General features: G+C 38.8%; 1 long non-coding RNA gene across 1 annotated transcript in view; it reads left to right on the forward strand.

Annotated features, from left to right (window-relative positions):
* LOC115920782 overlaps window positions 1-3,395 on the forward strand; it is an 8,948-nt gene extending 5,553 nt beyond the window's left edge. The window contains exons 2-3 of the long non-coding RNA XR_004062548.1: window positions 1,684-1,686; window positions 2,939-3,395. This is a non-coding gene — a long non-coding RNA (uncharacterized LOC115920782). The remainder of the gene's footprint in view (window positions 1-1,683; window positions 1,687-2,938) is intronic.
* Window positions 3,396-20,350: the final 16,955 nt, after the last annotated feature.

Below are 20,350 nucleotides of genomic sequence, written 5' to 3' on the forward strand. Positions count from 1 at the left end.
TTAAATAGGACACATGTCAAGGCTATTGGAATTGACTTAGGGTGATTTATTTCGAAAGTAGATGCTACCGTGTTATTCGGTATACAGTATAGTGTGCAGTGGTGGTTATTTTACCTGACTGCTAAGAAATCATAAATGCTTGTAATTAAGCAACCAGAGGACTGTCTTGTATTCAGTTGTACTCGTCAAAGCATTAGTAGTTAGATAAGTTGATTGTGCAATTTCATCTGGAAGCATGAAATCTGGTACATCTACAATATATATACGTTGGACAGTGGCAGGGGCAGATCAAGCTGGCGGTGAGAAGTGGGGGGATTTGAGAGAAAATATTTAGCGCCGCGTTTCGCGCTTGGGCGGACAGTGGGAGTCTGAGGCGGGATGTCCCCCTCACAAGCTGAAGAAAATCGACTTTTAAACTCAATTCGTGCGATTTGGTGTATACTTTTTGACAAGATATCATTTAAAATCTGTGACTTTTTCCAGCATAAATTTATGATAAACCTTGGATTTCTAGGAGGTTCTCATGGGGAAAAAACTGTATAGGGGCCTACACAGGAAGCGGGAATATTGTGTGCAGTTTGCATGCAGGCGCGTACGCAGGGGGGGGGGGGGGTTGGGGTTTACCCCCCCCCTTGAGTTTTTTATGTGTATGTTTTGTGTATGTTTTTTGTGAAAAAAACCCTCCCCCTTTCGATTTATTTTTCTTTTCTTTTTTTATTAAAAATAAAAAATAAAAAAATTGTCCTCTTACCCCCCCCCCCCCCGCTTATTCAAAGGCTGGCTGAGTCGTTGCGATTTAAAAAAAAAAGTGTCCGGACTTTAGTTTAATTCAACAGCTTTAAACGCATTACAGTAACATTGTGTAACGGCCAGCATGGTAACTTGACGGATGGACCTAAAGCTAGCTGAATCCTGACATAGTATATTACTTTTGAAATAATTAATGACGCCCTAGTGTAGAGCGATCATCGGCCTTTTGTTTAAATCATATAGGCCTGAAACACGATTTAGGGCTAGTTCTGACCTGAAAACGACCCGAATCTCGGAGCATGGCCCTTTCCTTTTCATTCCTTTCCTTTTCTTGAAGAGGAAGGGGGCGGGTCCGTCGATCCCGTCGGGCCCCTTCTTTCGTGTATCCGCGCGTGGACAGTGGAGGCATTCGACCCATTGATCTATTTAAAAAAAAATAGAGATCAGTGATATGACCCCATTCTCCTCGCAGAAAATAGTCATATACAACTCGGTCAGTATAAATCTATAGTAAGAAAAAGTATAACATCTGGTGATTTAAATATTCAGGTGAAGTCATTGCATAAAGAAGGATAACGCGTTTTGACCTAAATTTATTCAACATTCTTTTACAAAAACTATTTTCTATTCGTTTACATTAAAATATCCTAGAATATACTTCCAAACGTCAGGTGAGGTCGTTTGCGTATCCAGTGCCGAAAGCTGGCGCCATATAACAGCAGAATACCTTCCACCGTGGGGAAAGGACCACTGAACGAGTTATCAATATCAGTGAAAACGACTGCAGTTCAAATATCTCATAATAATCTTAAAATAATATTTTGATAATTTTAAAAAAATATTTAAGTATCCCCATCAAACTCGACCCATAGAGACACTCACTCTCAAAATGATGGGACTTATCGCCAATACAACCGTGCTGACATCCGTAAGAGCGTTGTGAGTGTGAGTTTTGATGTGCAAGTTTAATTTTGTAGAGTTGAGACCTACACATTGCTTGGAGAAAAAAAATTGCGGCTAAACGATCGTTTTTGAAGTGCTTTCATATAATCTGTTCAGAGCCAAAAGGGTGTTGACTCTGTGTTAAAAAATATGAGTTATTACTCTTCTGGCTCCAATTAGACGGAACATGTTAAAGAGGAATTTTACCCTGATATTTAGTTAGTTTTAATAAAAGCATAAACATTTTATGAATTTTTAGTACAAAGCAAATGAGATGGGACCTCGTACGTCTTAAAGTTACCAATTTGTGTTTGATCGATTGGATGTTCAAAAATGCATAATTTATTTACATTTAAATAGATTTTACTCAAACTTTCACTGCATGGAATGTTTCTCTCTTGTTTATGCTTGGCATCAGGGTTGACTTCTTTCAATCAGTGATCAGTGATTATTTGCTATCTGTGTCACCAGTGGCGTTAATGAGCAAAACAAAATTGGGGGTCAGAACAAGATCCTTATCACCTCAACTGAGCATAATGCAGGGGCGGCTGAGCGTTTCCCAAAATAAGGAGGGGGAACCAACAAAAATGGGCACTTTCTGGAAAAAGGGCACTTACAAAGAGAAACATCAACAAAACCTACATCATTTTTACAAATTGGTATATACCTCTACATCGTCATGATTGTGACTACACTATACCAAGGGTGATATCAATATTTGTTTCTTTCTTTACGTGTTACAAGTTACTGCTTAATGTAGCAACATACTTTGAAGTTAGGTGTGATGGTCTGAATATTTAAAAATTTAAGATTTGTGAGGTCCCAGTGCAACAAATTACAAATATAAAGAAGACATAAAAACCCTGATGAGTATTAAGCACAATCTATTGAAGAAAGACTGAAAAGTGCTTTTATAAGTAACACAATTATAACATCTATAAATGCGAGCGAGAGTAGCGAGCGAGCTCCAGAAAAAAAAAATGAAAAAGGCGCTCTAAGCCGCCATGAATAAGGGGTGCATGTTATGGAGAAAAGAAAGAAGGCACTTATTAAAAGAGAAAAAGACAGTTGTTAGAATAGAAAATAATAATATAATAATATTCATTTGTAAAGCGCAATAACTATGTGGATATATTCTATTGCGCTGCAAGAGCTCGTAATTGATGTGCTATACATACTATATGAACAAGTGAGTTTTCAGTTTTGATTTAAAATTATCTAGTGATGGGGCTTTCCTTATTTCTAGTGGTAATTTATTCCATAATCTAGGGGCAGCACAGAGAAATGACCGGTCCCCGAGGGTTACTTTGGTTTTATATGGGGGTATTTGCAACATAAATGTGTCTTGTGTACTACGAAGGTTACGACCATGAGTTTGAGACTTGATGTGCAACAATTCAGTAACGTAACTAGGAGTTTGACCATTTAGAGCTTTGTAGACTATCGTTAATATTTAAAATGTAATTCTCTGGCGAATTGGCAACCAATGTAGTTCCTTTAGAAGTGGAGTTATTCGAGAGAATTTTGGGAGGCTGCAAATTAGTCGTGCACATGTATTTTGGACCCGCTGCAACTTGGAGATTTGTGAGTCTGGCAATCCATACAATAAACTATTACAGTAATCTAGTTTACTAGTAACACATGCATGCATGATAGTTTTCATGCTGTCCTGATCAAAGTATTTTCGAATGCGTCTCAAATTATAAATCTGCTTTTGCAGATAAATGGCGCTATACAAATGCTGTTCATCATCATCATCATAAATCATGAAATAGGCTGATTTGCATATTTTAGTGATATGTGAATCCATATTCAGGTGGGTATCAAAAGACACACCTAAGTTTCTAACAGTATCAGATGGGGTTATGGTTGAGTCACCAACTGATAAACTACGCGACCTAAATTTAGAAACCTGGCGTGGAGTACCAATGACCAAAAGTTCTGTTTTGTTATCATTTAACATCAACCTGTTTTGCAACATCCAAATCTTAATATAAACAACACATGATTCTAATTCAGAAATACAATGATCTTCAGCCGGTGTGTTAGGACAGAAAGATAGGTATAGTTGGGTGTCGTCTGCGTAGCAGTGACAACTAATACTAGGAAACTCTGTATGGATATTTGTAAGGAGTCTGCTTGTATACAAGGTAAACAACAGAGGGCCTAATCGCGACCCTTGAGGAACGCCAAAAGGCACATTGAATACATCAGAGACAACGTTATCAATTTCAATTTTCTGTTTTCTATCTGACAAGTAAGATTCAATCCATTCGATAACCTTGCCATCAACCCTAAAATGGCTTCTTAGAGTTTTCAGTAAAAATGAGTGATCTATTGTGTCGAAAGCACTGCTCATATCAAGGAGAAGCAGCAGAAAAGGTGCTGGTGTCAAAGTAAAAAGGGCAATTATTAGGGCCTTCAGAGGTAAAAATGGCAATTCCTGCACCTGAAAGGGACACTCAACAGAAATGAAAAGAGGCACTTGTGAGAATGGAAATGGGGAATCTGTTGGAGGAGAAGGGCACCTATTATATGTTGATAGAGGCATATCAGATGTTAAAAGGGGCATTTTAAAAAGAGGGAGGGAATCTTATAAAAGAAGGAAAAGGGACACTTATCAGAGGTGAAAAGTGGCATGTCAGAGAAAGTGAAGGGGGTTCTTATTAAAAAGGGGAATTTCTCGGCGCACATGAAAAGACGTACTCACCAGAAATGAAAAGAGAGAAAAAGGACAGTTATTCGAAAAGAAAAGGGGGCACTTGTCCTATGTAAAAAAAGGGGCTTTTGTGGGTACCTAAAAAAGTTGGTGGCACACTGCCCCCCCCCCACCCCATCGGGAGTGCCGCCTCTCTAAAAATTGGCAAAAATGAGAGAAAAAAACCGGAAAGTCAGGTCATTTCAGCAACATTTATAAATCAATGTTATCGAATTAGAAAGGAACCACGTTTTAATGTTATGGGGGGGGGGGGAGAGGGCCAACTGCCCCAAGCCCCCCTCCCCATTAGTACGCTAGTCCCATAGCTTGGAGGTCGTTGGGGGCGACAATGAAATGGACCTTGAGACACAGCTTAACCTTGTTCTGTATGAAAAAGCCAGGAGGCCATTCCGTTTTTATCACACGCAAGTAATTATGACGGAGCAAATGCTTAATACATTGTTTTTACATCGAAGCCAATAGCCAATATTATGCTGCTAATTGGATTTCGATGGCTTATTCCGGCAATGTGGAAGAAAACCTTCGCACGTTACTTTGTCATCATTGTCCTTGGTCATAATGATGACGATATTACGCTTAATTCATATGCTTAGTCGTATTCCTCAATGTATATACAGGTAAGTGGAAATTATCGATACAAAGATTACACTACTATTCGACATGTACATTCCCTATACACAAATCCGAGAGATGTCAGCTTGTCTCACAAAGAATAGACACTTTAAACACTGATACTTCTTTTATCATTTCTGTTTCTTTAAATAATAATGATAATAATACATGAGATTTACAGCGCCATTATCCATTTTAATTAAATGTTATCGTGCTCAATAATAGATGGTTACAAACCAATAATTTATACTTGCAAGTTAGTAAAGTGAGCAAACAAAGAAATCTTTTTTTTGGGGGGGGGGGGGGGCGGGGGGGGGAGGGCCGGTAGCTATTTGTATATATCAAGAGTGTCCTTCCCACTGATCAAAAAAGTAATTAGGTTGTTGATAATAATTATTTTAGCTTTGTTCATACAAGTTAATAGTATTTCATTACGTCATATTCAATAGGATATGACCTATCCTACAGTTTAATACTTCAGAACATTTTAGAGAATACATGCGAGGCTCATCAAAATGAATACAGTCTCCATGAGACTGGTTCTAGATTTTAATTCATCGTTGTAATGTATTCATCTGAACCTTCATGATTTATTTCATATGAATGAATGATCTATGTGCTCCATCTTCCAGTTGTCATTAATTTATGTCGCCATTTTTCATGGTTAAAGGGGGTGTAGCATGGCAAATACTGGTTAACCTCATCTACGAATTCGTTTGGACAACTGTACGTAAACGAATGGACTTGATTAACGGTCAGCGCGCTAGCGTTAGCGAAACAGACCGAAGTTGTCCTCATGCTCCGGTTTCGCATATGCTGCACGCACGTGAATACTGCGGTGGCGTCGCCCGTTTCTCGTCTTATACCCGATTGGCCTCGAGTCAGGCCACGGGAAAGACACGTAGTCTCATCATGCTACATCCCCTTTAACTGTCTATATTCCTAAAATAATGAAATATTGAAAATAAACTGCGCAACATTATTCCGATTACAACATAATTATTTGTATTAATTTTATCATTATTATAATTGTTGTTATTATTATATTCATTATTATGATTATTATGATGATGATTATTATTAGTACTGTCATTCTTGTTATCATGATATCTATAGATGGAGCCACTCATACGGACGATAATGTACTGGATTTCTTTCCTTCAACTGACGGGGATGAATTAAACGTATTATGGGCCCATGGAGTCAACAGCATCGCAGACCTCAACCAGAGTCTCTCGGGTATAGGCTACTATGAAATATGATATTAAACTAAAGTCACCCAGACTGAAAATTTATTTCAGTGTGCACACATGCGGAAAGTATAGTACCTCCACAAAGGAGTTAATCAAGTGAAGGTTGAACATCTGTTGGTCAATTGAAGCTGGTGTCGCCGGAACCACTGGTCCGTCTCCGTGGACTTGTGAATAAGGCATTGGCGTTCTAAACCAGTGACCCAAATTTCAGCAATTAGGAACTTTGGTTTAAGCTACGCAACCCTTATTTTCTCATTTCCTTTCGCATTATATATCGCACTGTATATAAAATTCTCGCATTATCATAACCTGAAGAACTTTTAAAGGTATAGACCAGTTTGTGAAACGCTCCCCTCTCAAAAAATGAATTGGAAGCTCTTACACACAGTGAAATAAAAGGTGTTCTTGGGGAGTAAAGCGAAATAGGAAAAATAGGGCGTACCCTATTACACCTTTTAGGGAGTAAAACTAGAAGATACGCAAGGGTGTACAAAATAGTCATTTGAGGGGTGTAATTTTACACCCTATTTTGTGAGTGCATATGCGCATGCGCTACAGCAATGGCGTATCGTGTCGATATAGGGACTGCCTAATGAAGAAAAATTTGCATAATTTACATATTTTAGTCATGTTGGGGGAATTATCATGTTTCATTTGGGTATATTATTTGTGTGAAAGTTATCTGATCAAGAATAAGGGGTTGTACCCCTTTTGTACCGAAGATTATATTTGATAAGATTTAATGAAATTAGCAAAAGTGTTGTTTTACTAACTAGTACATAATTGCCTTTTTATACGTGTAAGTAAAGGGACGATTTTCGAGAATGCAGGATTGTGTATTTAGGTGTTTCCACTACATTTGATCCATCCAGGCAAGCATGCACTTGTGTTGAGTTCACACTAACTGTTGTTAAGGTAAGCATTAAAGCTTTTCGACATATAACTCGTGGAACAGGTGAGAGAAGTGAAACGTAGACAAAAGGGAAAGGTGATTACGAAGCATGGATGATTTATTGCTCGTGGGATGATCAATTGGGTGATGCTGTGCATAAGAAGGGTGTAGATTTACTCCCCACAGGTTGTGGAATCGTATCATATAGCTCCGTTTAGTCTCATTTGAGAACGCCCCCTATCGGTAGAGTCCAGCGGCCTACCATGTTCACCCACCCTAATTTCATCAAAATAGGTCGCAAGCTCGCCATTGCCTATATAACACATGTACAACAAGTCGAATTTTGGACTCAATTTACCACGCGATTGTAAGATTATAGGTCAAGCACACGAAGGATAAGAAGCATGAATTATCATAGATCAGTTCTGCTTGGTTCATTATGTCCACTTCAGCCAACCCCCACCGTACTTTTTTCCATTTAGTATAGGCAAACATTTTGCCGAGGTAAGCAAAAACATGAATATTCATGACACACCATGGACTATTCGATTATTAAGAGAGGGGTGCAATTGTGCACCACATCGAACCCCCCTACTTTCGGTCAAGTATTTCTTTGTATTATGTAGTTTGGTAGGTTTATGTTACTAACTGTTTAATTATCAAATATAAATGATAGTTTAAAGATATGGAAAAGGTTCTTGTATTTTATATTTAGCAAAGCAATCTCACATACGAAATCACTATCAAGTGTCGTCTGATCCGCCGATTGCCGTCTTCTGTATACGTTCTATAGACGGCGAACTAGCTACGTTTGTGCTGGCGGAAATGAGACAACCGGAGCAATATGTAAAATTCAACCCCACGGGTGTAAATTTGAACTCATTTTTCATGAAAATGGAACCAAAAGATGTTAATTAAGTACCATTGGGTGCAAATTTCACTCCTTAAGAGGAGTAAAATCATAATTCTAGTGGGGTGTAAATTTACTCCCTACATTGGGGACTGAATTTACTTTCTGAGGGGTATCACTTATGCGACAAGCATTTACTCCCTGAATCTAAACCTCATTTTCTCTGTGTGTATTACCAATCATGTGAAAGAATATGTTTTGACTAATACGTGCATATGGAAACGTTGTATCATCCGCTCAATCTGACTTGCGTGCATAGTACGAATAAGCATTTTTCCATGAAGAAGTGAAGTTTTCTAAAATGTGCGTTTCTTTCCAGCATTGGGGCGCCCGGAAGTCACTCGGGTAACATTTCATAAAGTATAATATAAAAAGACCATATGCAAATATTCTGTACTTTCGTCGGAAAAAATACATTTATCCAGCACAATGTCGTCTCCTTTTGCGTTGAAGAATAACAAATAGCGAGTTTCAATCACACTTTGGCCGCTCTCGCAAGCTCTCACTCGTTTCAATGTGGTCAAGCGACTTTGGGGCAAGCGGTTAATGAAAATACTAATCGTTAGCTTTCTTCTGGTATTAAACTTGTTTTGATTGATTGTATAATTATGTCGGAATAAAGGAAACAAAAAGGCCCGACCAATAACTTATCAGCGTCTGAATTGACCTTTTGACCTTGAATTCCCTGATGCAAGCGCACTAATGAGGTCATCTTCGCTAAATCGGTATCTTTTATCGTAAAATGCAACACTCTCACAATGTTTATACATCTTTTTTAATTATTAGTAAGATATAATATAGTTTTTCTGATATCACTGAAGTTTTGGGTTTTATTTAATGAGTAATTTTGAAATAAGAGTCATTTTACTGTTTTAATTTACTGGATCGTACCATTAAAGTCGCAGGGTAGAAAGATGCATTTCCAACCGCGCCAAATTTAATTTACGTTCCGACATTCTGTTAAATGGGTTCGTGTTGTTAAGAATCCACTGCTTTCTGCTCCAACAAACGTTCACATGCGGAGTCGTTTATCAACTAAATTATTCAAATTTATGGATGCGTCCTAGCTTCCCAGGTGTTTGTGTTGCTGTTGAAGCATTTTATTCACCTGCTATCATTCTTTGTACTCCAATTGCATTTTGGTTTTATAGTTTCATCGGAGTCATTTATCAACTATATGTATTCAAATTTATGAATGCTTCCTCCCCAGGTGTTTGTGATGTTTAATGCATTTCATTCACCTGTTATTATTCTTTGTACTTCAATTGTTAGCATACAAAATGCATTATGGTTTTATAGTTTAATGCATAAGTCAATAAAAGAGTATGTTCTGCACAATAAAAACAATGTGTGTCCCTATTGTACAATGTGATGTGTCCCCTCATTTTGTAACAGTTAATTTACCCATTCACATAATGGAACTACCTGCCCGATGAAGCCAGTGGCATATGACCCCTGAGCACTCAACACCGTGTGGGAGTCAGTTGGTGGTCTAATTCTTTTATGAGACATATACAAGCAAACGTTTCCATATGATGATACAAGTTTTGCCGGGAAACCGCCTACTAATTGATATATTTGGTAAATTACCATATCGATCCGGCCTGGATAGATATTGCATAGTCCCATATTTCTGTGTACAGTGCTTGTAACTTTACCAAGACTGGGCCAAATTTCTTATCATTTTGATGATTCCAGAACCCTTCAGTACACACCAATACTTATAAGCTAAATGATCAACCTTTTGTGATCGATTCCACGCACAACGTTTCTTTCACAATGCAATCGCATGACCAGAACTGGGCTATACCTTTAAGCATACCTTTTCTTGTATAGGCCAAGGCCATTTTCATAATGTAATAACGTTTGCCTCCTAACAAATTATTTCATTCACTCGTTTCGAATAATTGTATTTTCATATTCAGAATGCGGATTGCATACAGTACGCGTTGCTAGGTAAGACAATCCATAATGGTTATCCTACCTAGCAACAATATATGCAATTCGCATTCTGACTATTGAAATACAATAATTGATCGTAGCAGGTAAATAAAATAATTTGTAACGAGGCACTGAATAAATCGAACGCACCCATCAGGGAACGTCGTTTCATAACAACTGCAATCCAACCATTGTCATAATTTCATTTGTTTGTAAGTGGAAAATGAGAGAAACAAAATGGCGAAAGTTTGGAATGAATCCGACCAATACCAACAAATTAAAATTCATTGAAATTTTAGATCACTGATCTATGCGAATCGCAAACTGGCAATTTAGTCACTGGACTGTGACGTATTTGCAGACAACTCTCCCGTTCGTCGTAAAGCCTTTACACAAATATAATAAACTTATGATTTTCTCTCAAGTGCCTTCTCCTTTGGGGCACGTGTTAAAATATGTCGTGGTTGGCATATATTATCAGCGGTTCCCCCCCCCCCCAAACAAAAAAATACTCCTGATTTATCCATTTTGAAAAACTGACATTTTACACTATCTATTTGGGGGGAGAATATAGAAGGAATCTGGAGAGAAACGCGAGGAAACACAGCTGATTTAATTAATTTCCTTAATTTTTTCACCAGTCCGAAATCCAGGCTACAGCATGACGTAAGTTGGGATCCGTGTGGAGTTAACATTTGAGGACGTTGTGGTATTTTCAATATTAAAATGTTAATTCTTGCATTTAAAAAAGAAGAAGAAGATTTGTTTAGCTTAAGAGGTTTTATTTCATTGCGTTACAACAAATATTTGTGGCAAAAATAGTCAAATCTGACGGGTTGCCAAACAAAACTAAATAAGAACATTAACGCATTGTGTGTTTGTCCAGCGGTATGCTCAACCCTCAATCCACAAAATGACCCTGACTGACCCTGGTTCCTGATCTTTCTGATGGAGAAGTTAAAGGTCGGTCCCCAGATCAGATTAATATACATAATCATGTCTATTCCGACTGATAAACGTTGATAAAAACCTTATTACACACGTACACACGCGCAGGCGCGCACTCATGCTTAGGCGAGGCGTCAAAAATAAATATACCAGCCGGCGTCAGCTGACTGCACTTATGCGTCTTGGCTGCATTTTTTACATTAGCTCATCCGGCTACCGCTGGCGGTAGGAAATGGCATCCAAAAGCATGCGCCGGCTGCCGCCTATCGAATGGAAATCGATTCTCGGAAAAAGCTAGAAAACATGAGGTCAGCCTGGCTGCCGCCGACAGGAGGACAGTGATATGCCGCCAAACTCCAGCCTCTCGCATGGGAGCCGAGTCTCTTCTTAATGAGGTCGTCTGGGCCCCCGCCGGCCTAATTGAACCAGCCACCCGGCGCCTGGTTCACCGCCACATCCTGCCAAACGATATCTTCATAAAGCAGAATCTAATTTGTCAGAGCAAAAGAAACAGCGCCATCTTATCATCACTGATAAATAACTCGAAAAAACAGTATAGCCTTGCGAAAATAATCTTTTCAGATTGGATAGCCTTATAAACCCAAAACAACAATAACAACTTGTCACTAGAGACAAATATGTGGTCATTCTTTTCTGATATGCCTTTTTCAATAAAGAGACCAGTCGTACCGTAGATATATGTGGGCTCACTTCATGTAGATGCATCCTGTCTGTAAATAGATTAGATGCCTTGTATTTTCATATTCAAAAAAATAATTTTGGTAACAACATAAGATTTGCTATTTTAAATTACTGGCTCGCCTATTGTTTATAATACCCAAATCATATCTTTGTGTTTATTTTTGTTATGCTTCAATGATATAAATCCTATTATATACCTTACTTTAAGAATCTTTCCTAATCCTGCCATCTGATTGGTTGAAAGTAAAGTCCGTATGCCCGCCAAAATGAACTGTTTTTAAATATGCCTGCCAAAATGTTATCTTTGTCAAGTCGAGGTGAGGTAGATAATATTATCTTTGTCAAGTCAAGGCGAGACAGATAATATTTATATTATATTATAATATGCCGCCGTCATGTTTTCAAGTTCTGATGAGTTGCGTTTGAAAGATAGAGTTCAGTCTAGAAATCAGGGGTACTTTGTGTTTCGAAGAATTTAGAAAATATAAATCGAACGTACATCTCTATCAGTTATTTGGGGACTGAATACATAATAAAAACAAACATGTCAACGGCAAGCAAGACAATGAAGCATATATTGTCATATAGCTTTTTATTAAATGAATTTTCTGTAAATATATTGAGTAAATAGGTCGATAATAGAAAAGGGTAGAAGGTATAAACAGTTTTTCTTCAAGTGTATTTTTTTCGTTTAAAATAGAAATTCTATAGCTCTATTAAAAAGAAAAAGAAAACAGAAGCTATGTCGAGAATGCAAGTGCGTGATTTAGAAGGAAAGATAGAATATCAATAATTGTCCGGCCAGCGCACGTCTTAATTATCTGTCTTTAAAAAGCGGCCAAATTCAAAGAGTCTTTTAAAAAGCGATTACTAAAAAAACGTCAGGCACACTGTGTTACTTGTAGCTACTTGCTCCCTCTATATAGAAAACTTCCCCAATCGGTGCCGTTGGTCCCCCATGATCCTCTTTTTCTTATGTTAAATGAGAGCTGAGTTAATGAGATAGCCACCTGTCACAGTGACCTCGCTGGCTCTCTGGGGGGGGGATCTTATTGTAACACTGGCAGGTCACGTATTGGCATGGGGTTCAGGGGGCGGAGCCCCCGGAAGCTCAGGGATTTTAGGCGTTTAATTACGGTCAGATAAACATTCAGGGGCCCGCTTTAGGGCCTTTGGTTTGGTCCAGAAGACAGAGCCGCCGGAAGCTCAGGGGTTTTAGGCGTTTTTATTACGGTCAGGTGAGTATTTTTTGATACCTTATTATTTTGTGACACTGGCAGGACTCTCTTTGGCTTGAGGTCCAGGGGACGGAGCCCCAAGAATTTCAGGGGTTTTAGGCATTAAATTACCGTCAAATGACCATCATTTAGCAACATTTTCATCATATGTCATTTTTTTGTTTTTGTATAATTATTGTACGGTGATATTCTTTATGTTTCGATGCCATCAGGCGCTCGTTCCGTGTTTTTCTTCTCCATATCGAGGTTAAGGTATAATGATTTATCTCAAGATCGAATTGAATACACACTTTCTGAATAAAAGCAAATAGCAGAAAGGAAAACGTTAACAGAGATGGAGAATGGCCCTGATAAAGCCAGCGCAGGGACGAAGAGAGAGAGAGAGAGATACAGAGAGAGAAAAAAGCGAGAAAGAGAGAGAGAGAGAGAGAGAGAGGGGGGGGGGGATGGAGAGATACAGAGAGATAATCAATCTTTTTTCATGTCATCTTTTCGTCGGTGACATTTTACTTAATCACATTTTTTTTCCATTCCTTTATTTGTCCACGATTGTTTTATATTTGAATGAATATTTAATATAGGGTCAAATTTGGTTCTACCTTAAAATTATGATTAGCTATTCTTATTTAGGAGTAAAAGAGGCTACGTCGAAACGCGATCTCATTAAAAATCGCGGAACAGAAAACACTATGAGGGATGAAGATTGAAAACGACACTGAAGAAAAAAGGAGAGAGAGAAAGTTGGGCATTATGTTGATTAATTATTATGATATTTGTCTATCCGATCAACTCCAGCCCATCGCTTTGGATTCCTCTTTAGTTTCCATTTTTTGTCTCGATGTTTTACTTTTTATAATTATTGTATAGTAATATTCTTTTTGTTTCGATGTCATCAGGCGCTCGATCGTTCCGTGCTTTTCTTCTCCATATCGAGGTTAGGGTATAATAATTTATCTCAAGATCGAAAGGAATACTTTCGGAATAAAAGCAAATAGCGAAACGGAAACAAAATAATACCAGAAATGAAGATGGAAAATGGCACTGAGAAAGCGAGCGAGAGAGATGTCATCACATATTCTTGTACATTCCTTTATCTGGCATGATTATTTGTTTTAATTAGATTAAAATCTGGTTCTACGATATTTGTTTGATAACAATTGTTATTTAGGAGTACGTCGTAATGCGATCCATTAACATTCTTTGAAAACAGTAACAACAACTGCAAAACAACAACCCCGCCCAAACGGGTGGTCTTTTGCAGGCATACACGTATCCAACATACCTTTACACTCGGCCACGTCCATTGTTCCTCTTACGTAACTTGGCCAGATCTTGTTTTAGTTGCATTCTTTATTGTATTCATTCAATACATGTACATCATAAATGTTCGGTGTGTGGGGAAGGGAGTCGGTGGGGTAGGGGGACAAAAGGTACTGCTATATGTGCAGGTCAGTAAGAAAAGAAGCTTCGCACCTTTGGACAGCTTTGTCTCAGAAAGATATACACATTCATTGTTTATGGTTTGGAATTAGCGATGGGAAGTGGGGGGGGGGGGGGGGGGAGTCACAGTGTGTAGATCATCAACGAGACAATGTACAGAGGCTTTGCAACATTTTGCCGTTATCGCTTCTGATGGAAATGTGTATGCATTATTAACATGTATATTCCGTTTGTAGTCCCCCCCATCCCCCCCCCCCCCCCCCCAAAAAAGAGCAAAGAGTTGCGCACCTATTTCAACCCCCTCTCCCTTGGCCTTGTTTAACCGTTGATTATCTAGGCACTATTAGCTCAAACATTGTCGTTATCTAGGCAATGTTCGTTTACAAATTGACTTGCTTTATGCTCATACAGATAAACGTGAAAACGTTACAGTAAATTTAGGACGAAGTCGTTTGTAATGTGGTTTCTCACATTATGTTCATCAACACTACAAACGATGTTCTCTTGGGTCTTGTATTGGGTATACAAATATATAATTTAATTCTCATTCCGTGTTAGAGATGTGTACTAAGAAAAAGACTTGTTTCGGGAATTAGGGGTAGTTATAATTCACAAAGGCCGTATGCCTACTCGGCTATTAATCAACCGAAGAAAAAGAGCTTCGCACCTTTGGACAATGAGGCTTTGTCTCAGAAAGATGTACACATTCATCGACGGGAATTAGCGGTGGGAGGCGGGGGGGGGGGGGGGGGTCGACGTGTTTAGATCATAAACGAGACAATGTACAGAGGCTTTGCAACAATTTGTCGTCATCGCTTTTTATGATGGAAATGTTAATGCATTATCAAAGCATACATGAAGATAAACTGTAGAGATCATATATGGCGATTTTAATAAACATACATAGAAAAAGTAGACGGTAATTTCCCTGGATGTTATATGTAATTTGTATTCCCCCCCCCCAAAAAAGCGAAGATATTGCGCACCTACTTAACCCCCTCTCCCTTGTTTTACTGGTGATTATCTAGGCACTATTAGCTCAAACATGACTACATAGCTACAGTTAAAAATAAAGTTGAGTTCTGGTCATGCGATTGCATTGTGGAAGAAACGGTGTGGAATGATTTCGAAAAAGTTGATTATGTCGCATAAAGTATTGGTGTGTAATATGCAAGGTTCTGGTGTCATCAATATGATAAGAAATTTGGCAAAGTTTTGGTAAAGTACCAAGCACTGTACACAAAAAGATGTATATATAGGACTACACTAACATGTATTAAAAAAAGACATGTGCTCACATGATTATATTCACCCTTGAGTCGGGCCAGTGCTACATTTTTTTTAATATAGATACACGTAGGCCTTTGATGGCTTTGTCCCAGTGTTTCAAGATAACTGCCTCCGGTCATTGATTTGGTCATATTCACATGCATGTCCAAATCATAATTCCTACACCCCCCCCCCTTGAAAAAAAAGGTTCAACCCTCTCCCCCTTGATCCGCTGCTCTTTTTCTAGGCAATGTTCGTTTACAAATTGGCTCGCTTTATGCTCATACAGATAAAAGCCAAACGTTACAATAAATTGAGGACGAAGTCGTTTGTAATATGGTTTCTCACATTATATCCATCAACATTCGAAACGATGTTCTCTTGGGTCTTGTATTGGGTATACAAATATATAATTTAATTCTTATTCCGTTTTAGAGATATGTACTAAGAAAAAGACTAGTTTCGTGAATGAGGGGTGGTAATAAGTTACAAAGAACGTATGCCTACTCGGCTATTCATCAACCCAAGAAAAAAAGAGCTTCGCACCTTTGGACAATTATGCTTTGTCTCAGAAAAGAAGATGTACACACATTAATGAGATGTTAAGAACGGGAAAAATGGCAAGGGGCAACCCTTGCCATTTGTGTCGTCCTTAACATCTCATGAAAAGATATATGGCATGGGTTCCCCCTTGCCAGTTCTCCCGTTCTTAACATCTCATGAAATTACCTCTTTTCATCTCTAGAAGGAGTATATGATCTCTGTCTATCCAAACTATGTCATTGCAGATCATTTCATGAGTTGTTAAGAACAGGACAAATGGCAAGGGGGGACCCTTGCCATTTGTGTCGTCCTTAACGTCTCATGAAATGATCTCGTTTCATCTCTAGAAGGAGTGTATGATCTCTGTCTATCCAAACTATGTAATTGCAGATCATTTCATGAGATGTTAAGAACGGGAAAAATGGCAAGGGGGAACCCTTGCCATTTTTGTCGTCCTTAACATCTAATGAAATGATCTCTTTTCATCTCTAGAAGGATTGTATGATCTCTGTCTATCCAAACTATGTAATTGCAGATCATTTCATGAGATGTTAAGAACGCCATTTGTGTTGTCCTTAACATCTCATGAATTGATCTCTTTTCATCTCTAGAAGGAGTGTATGATCTCTGACTATCCAAACTATGTAGTTTTAGATCATTTCATGAAATGTTAAGAACGGGATAAATGGCAAGGCGGAACCCTTGCCATTTGTGTCGTCCTTAACATCTCATGAAAAGATCTATGGCAAGGGTACTCTATCTAACGTACACCTTTATCGGTTATTTGGGGACTGTATATAAATATAAACAATAACAAACAAGTCAACGGCGAGCTCAGTACAGTTATAAGCATCTGTTGTCATATACTAGTAGCTTTTTACTATACGTAGTAGCGCGCTCGGTGACTCAACGCTAGTTTGATCGCTTTTGTCCGGCTTGCCAGATTCTATTGTTCTGGCGCGGATTAAGGCTGCCTAACTTGACTTACCCAAAGTATCGGCATGGCATAGGCTATGTGTGTAAAGGGAGGGAGTGATTTTTTAAATAATGTTACATTTGTCTATTGTTCAATGTTTGATGAATGTTCTGTAAATATATTGAGTAAAGCATGACGTCAAAAATGTCTTAGCATGCTGCCCGACACGTTAAAGGCATAGGTCGCACGCTATTAATGGCACGCCTTAATTTTCCATGCCACACGCATCCGGGCTTGTTTCACTCGATCAACTGATTACTTCATGCATGTCCAAATTATCTGTTTGTTTGTTTTTATTTCTGCATTTTCCAAATTGTCCAAATTATAATTACAATACATGGGTCAAAGGTTCCCCTTTGGTCTTCGACACCCCCCCCCCCTCTCTCTCTCTCTCTCTCTCTCTTTCTCTCCCTTTCAAACGTGCCTTCCATCATATGGCTACGTTGCGTTCACATGTAATGCGCCGTATTCAAGTGATGGTGTTAGATATAGAGCGAAATAATTGAAAGTACATAACGAAAAATATTAAACTTGGAGAAAAAAAAACAGAAAATGACAGTGCTGATTAATTGAGGAGTTTCAAAATTGATCTGAAACTTAGGTGGCGGAAAATATATACATTATTGACCGGGGGCGCAAAATTTGTCTTTTACTGAGATGGCGAAAAATTGATCTGAATTAAACTTCGGGAGGGGGGGGGGGGGGTCGCAAAATTGATCTGAAACTAAGGGGGCGGCATTTTTATATTCGATTGAGGTAGCGCAAAATTTATTTTAACCTGTGGGGGCGCAACATCTATCTTAGACTAAAGAGGGGGCGCAAAATTGATCTGAAACTAAGGTGGGCGCAAAATGGATCTTTCATTGAGGGCCGGGTGCAAAATTGATCTGAAACCTTTGGGGCAGGAATTGATATTTTATTGAGGCGGCGCCACATTGATCTGAAACTAAGGGGGTAGGACGTTTATTTGTTATTAAGGGGGCGCAAAATTGGTCTGAAACTAAGGGGGCGCAAAATTTAATCTGAAACTTAGGGTGCAGAAATTTATATTTTATTCAGGTGCCGCAACTTGTTCTGAAACTTTGGGGGCGCAAAATTTATATTTTATTGAAGGGCCCGCGCCACATTGATCTGAAACTTGGGGGGGGGGGGGGTCGGACGTTAATATGTTATTGAGGGGGCGCAAAATTGAACTGGAACTAAGGGGCGCAAATTTGATCTGAAACTTAGGGTGCAGAAATTTATATTTTATTGAGGTGCCGCAAATTGTTCTGAAACTTAGGGGGCGCAAAATGTATAGTTTAGGTTGATCATGTAACATATACGTATTGGTGTGTACTACAAGGTTCTGGAATTTGCGAAGCCTTGGTTATAAAGTAACAAACACCGTACATAGAAAGATGTAGCCTATATGCGACTACACAAACAAACTTTGTATAGTCCTAGAAGACAATATGCATTGCAAAGCCAGAATGTGTTGTCGTTGTATCTGCTCTAACGTCGCTCTTTTTTCCAAATCCCCCATTTTAAGATATGACTTTCATTACGACTAAGTTTGTAAGCTTCAGAATGTTGGTAGTGAAGAATCATAAAATCACAGAACGTAGATAAAAACTTAAGCATATACATGTATGTTCTGTTAAAGCCCCACTGTCCTACTTGCTCCCTCTATATAGAAAACTTCCATAATCGGTGCCTGTTGGTCCCCCATGATCCTCTATTTCTTATGTTATTTGAGAGCTGAGTTAATGAGATAGCCACCTGTCAGTTACCTCGCTGTGTGGTCTAATCCCTCCTAGCCACACTAGTGTTGATAAGCTTTAAAGGCCGTCTGTACAAGTTTGACTAGGAGGAATTAGACCACCCAGGGTGGTCACTGACAGGTGGCTTTCTCATCAACTCAGCTCTCAATTAACATAAGAAAAAGAGGATCATGGGGGACCAATGGTCACCGATTATGCATTGTTTTTTATATAGAGGAAGCAAGTAGCTACAAGTAGTACAGTGGGGCTTTAACCCTCTGAAGGCAGACAATGCACAATGCGATACACCAGCATCGCATTGCACTTTTTTTTTTTTTTTTTTACCGTAATGTTTTTAAAGTTAACTGTAATGTTCTCAAATATGTGTACATTCATTCTCTTCATTATCATTCTCATTTTCTTTTTCTTTTGTATTTAGTACCTGTTTACTCCTGATTATGTTGTTGTTATTGCTTTTTCGTGGAGCGGTGCGTCATGGAAACAAAAAGAAAACATAAAGTTAAAAAGACATATACGAAAAGAAAAGAAAAAATTTGGATTCACGATCAAATACTATATCTAACGTACACCTTTATGTGTTATTAGGGACTTTTAGATTTGCACGAAAACAATGTGGATTGCTACGGTCGACGTCCTTTTAATGCAGTGCCTTGAATGGACGTCACACGTATGAGTCCACGCAAATCTAAAAGTCCCTATTTACAAACAAGTCAACGGCGAGCTCTAAGCATCTATTGTCATATAGCTTTCACTACGTAGTCGCGCGCTCAGCGACTCAACGTTATTGTTCGATCGCTTTTGTCCAGATTTGCGGTTTGCCAGATTCTATCGTTGGGGTTGAGGATTAAGGATTTGGGGATCACCCAATTAAGTATTTGGTCAGTAGAATAGGTGTACATTTGATCCCATGTTGATGTCTCGGCAAGGCATGTGTATGAGGGGGGGGGGGGGGGGTCTCGTGAACGATCGGACCCAAATGGCAAAGGCCCATCAGGATACTTGCAGAGGCGTAGCAAAGTAGCGGATAATAAATAGGCCTTCATTTCCAAGGCATAGATGTAATGTTGTCTTTAAAAACCGACTGTACTAGTTTGGCTAGGAGTGAATAGACCGCCCAGGGTGCTCACTGACAGATGGCTATCTCATGAACTCAGCTCTCGATTAACATAAGAAGAGAGGATCATGGGGACCAATGGTCACCGATTTATTATAGGCTTGTCTTCTATAAGAGGGAGCAAGTAGCTACAAGTAGCATTAGAGGATCTTTATATTGGCAATAGTTGCATGTCGAGACAAAATAAGACAGAATTATCTTGGCTAGACATTTTGGAAATTTGAGAGAACGAGAAGGTGTTAAATAAACAGATTGTTTTCAGGTGTGTTTTTTCGTCTTTTTCCTCTTCTAAAACGCGAAAAGAATAGAAAGAGACTACAGCTATCCCCCACCCACTC

The sequence above is a fragment of the Strongylocentrotus purpuratus genome, unplaced genomic scaffold, assembly GCF_000002235.5.
Source record: "Strongylocentrotus purpuratus isolate Spur 01 unplaced genomic scaffold, Spur_5.0 spur5_scaffold_9, whole genome shotgun sequence".
Classification (NCBI taxonomy): Eukaryota; Metazoa; Echinodermata; class Echinoidea; order Camarodonta; family Strongylocentrotidae; genus Strongylocentrotus; species Strongylocentrotus purpuratus.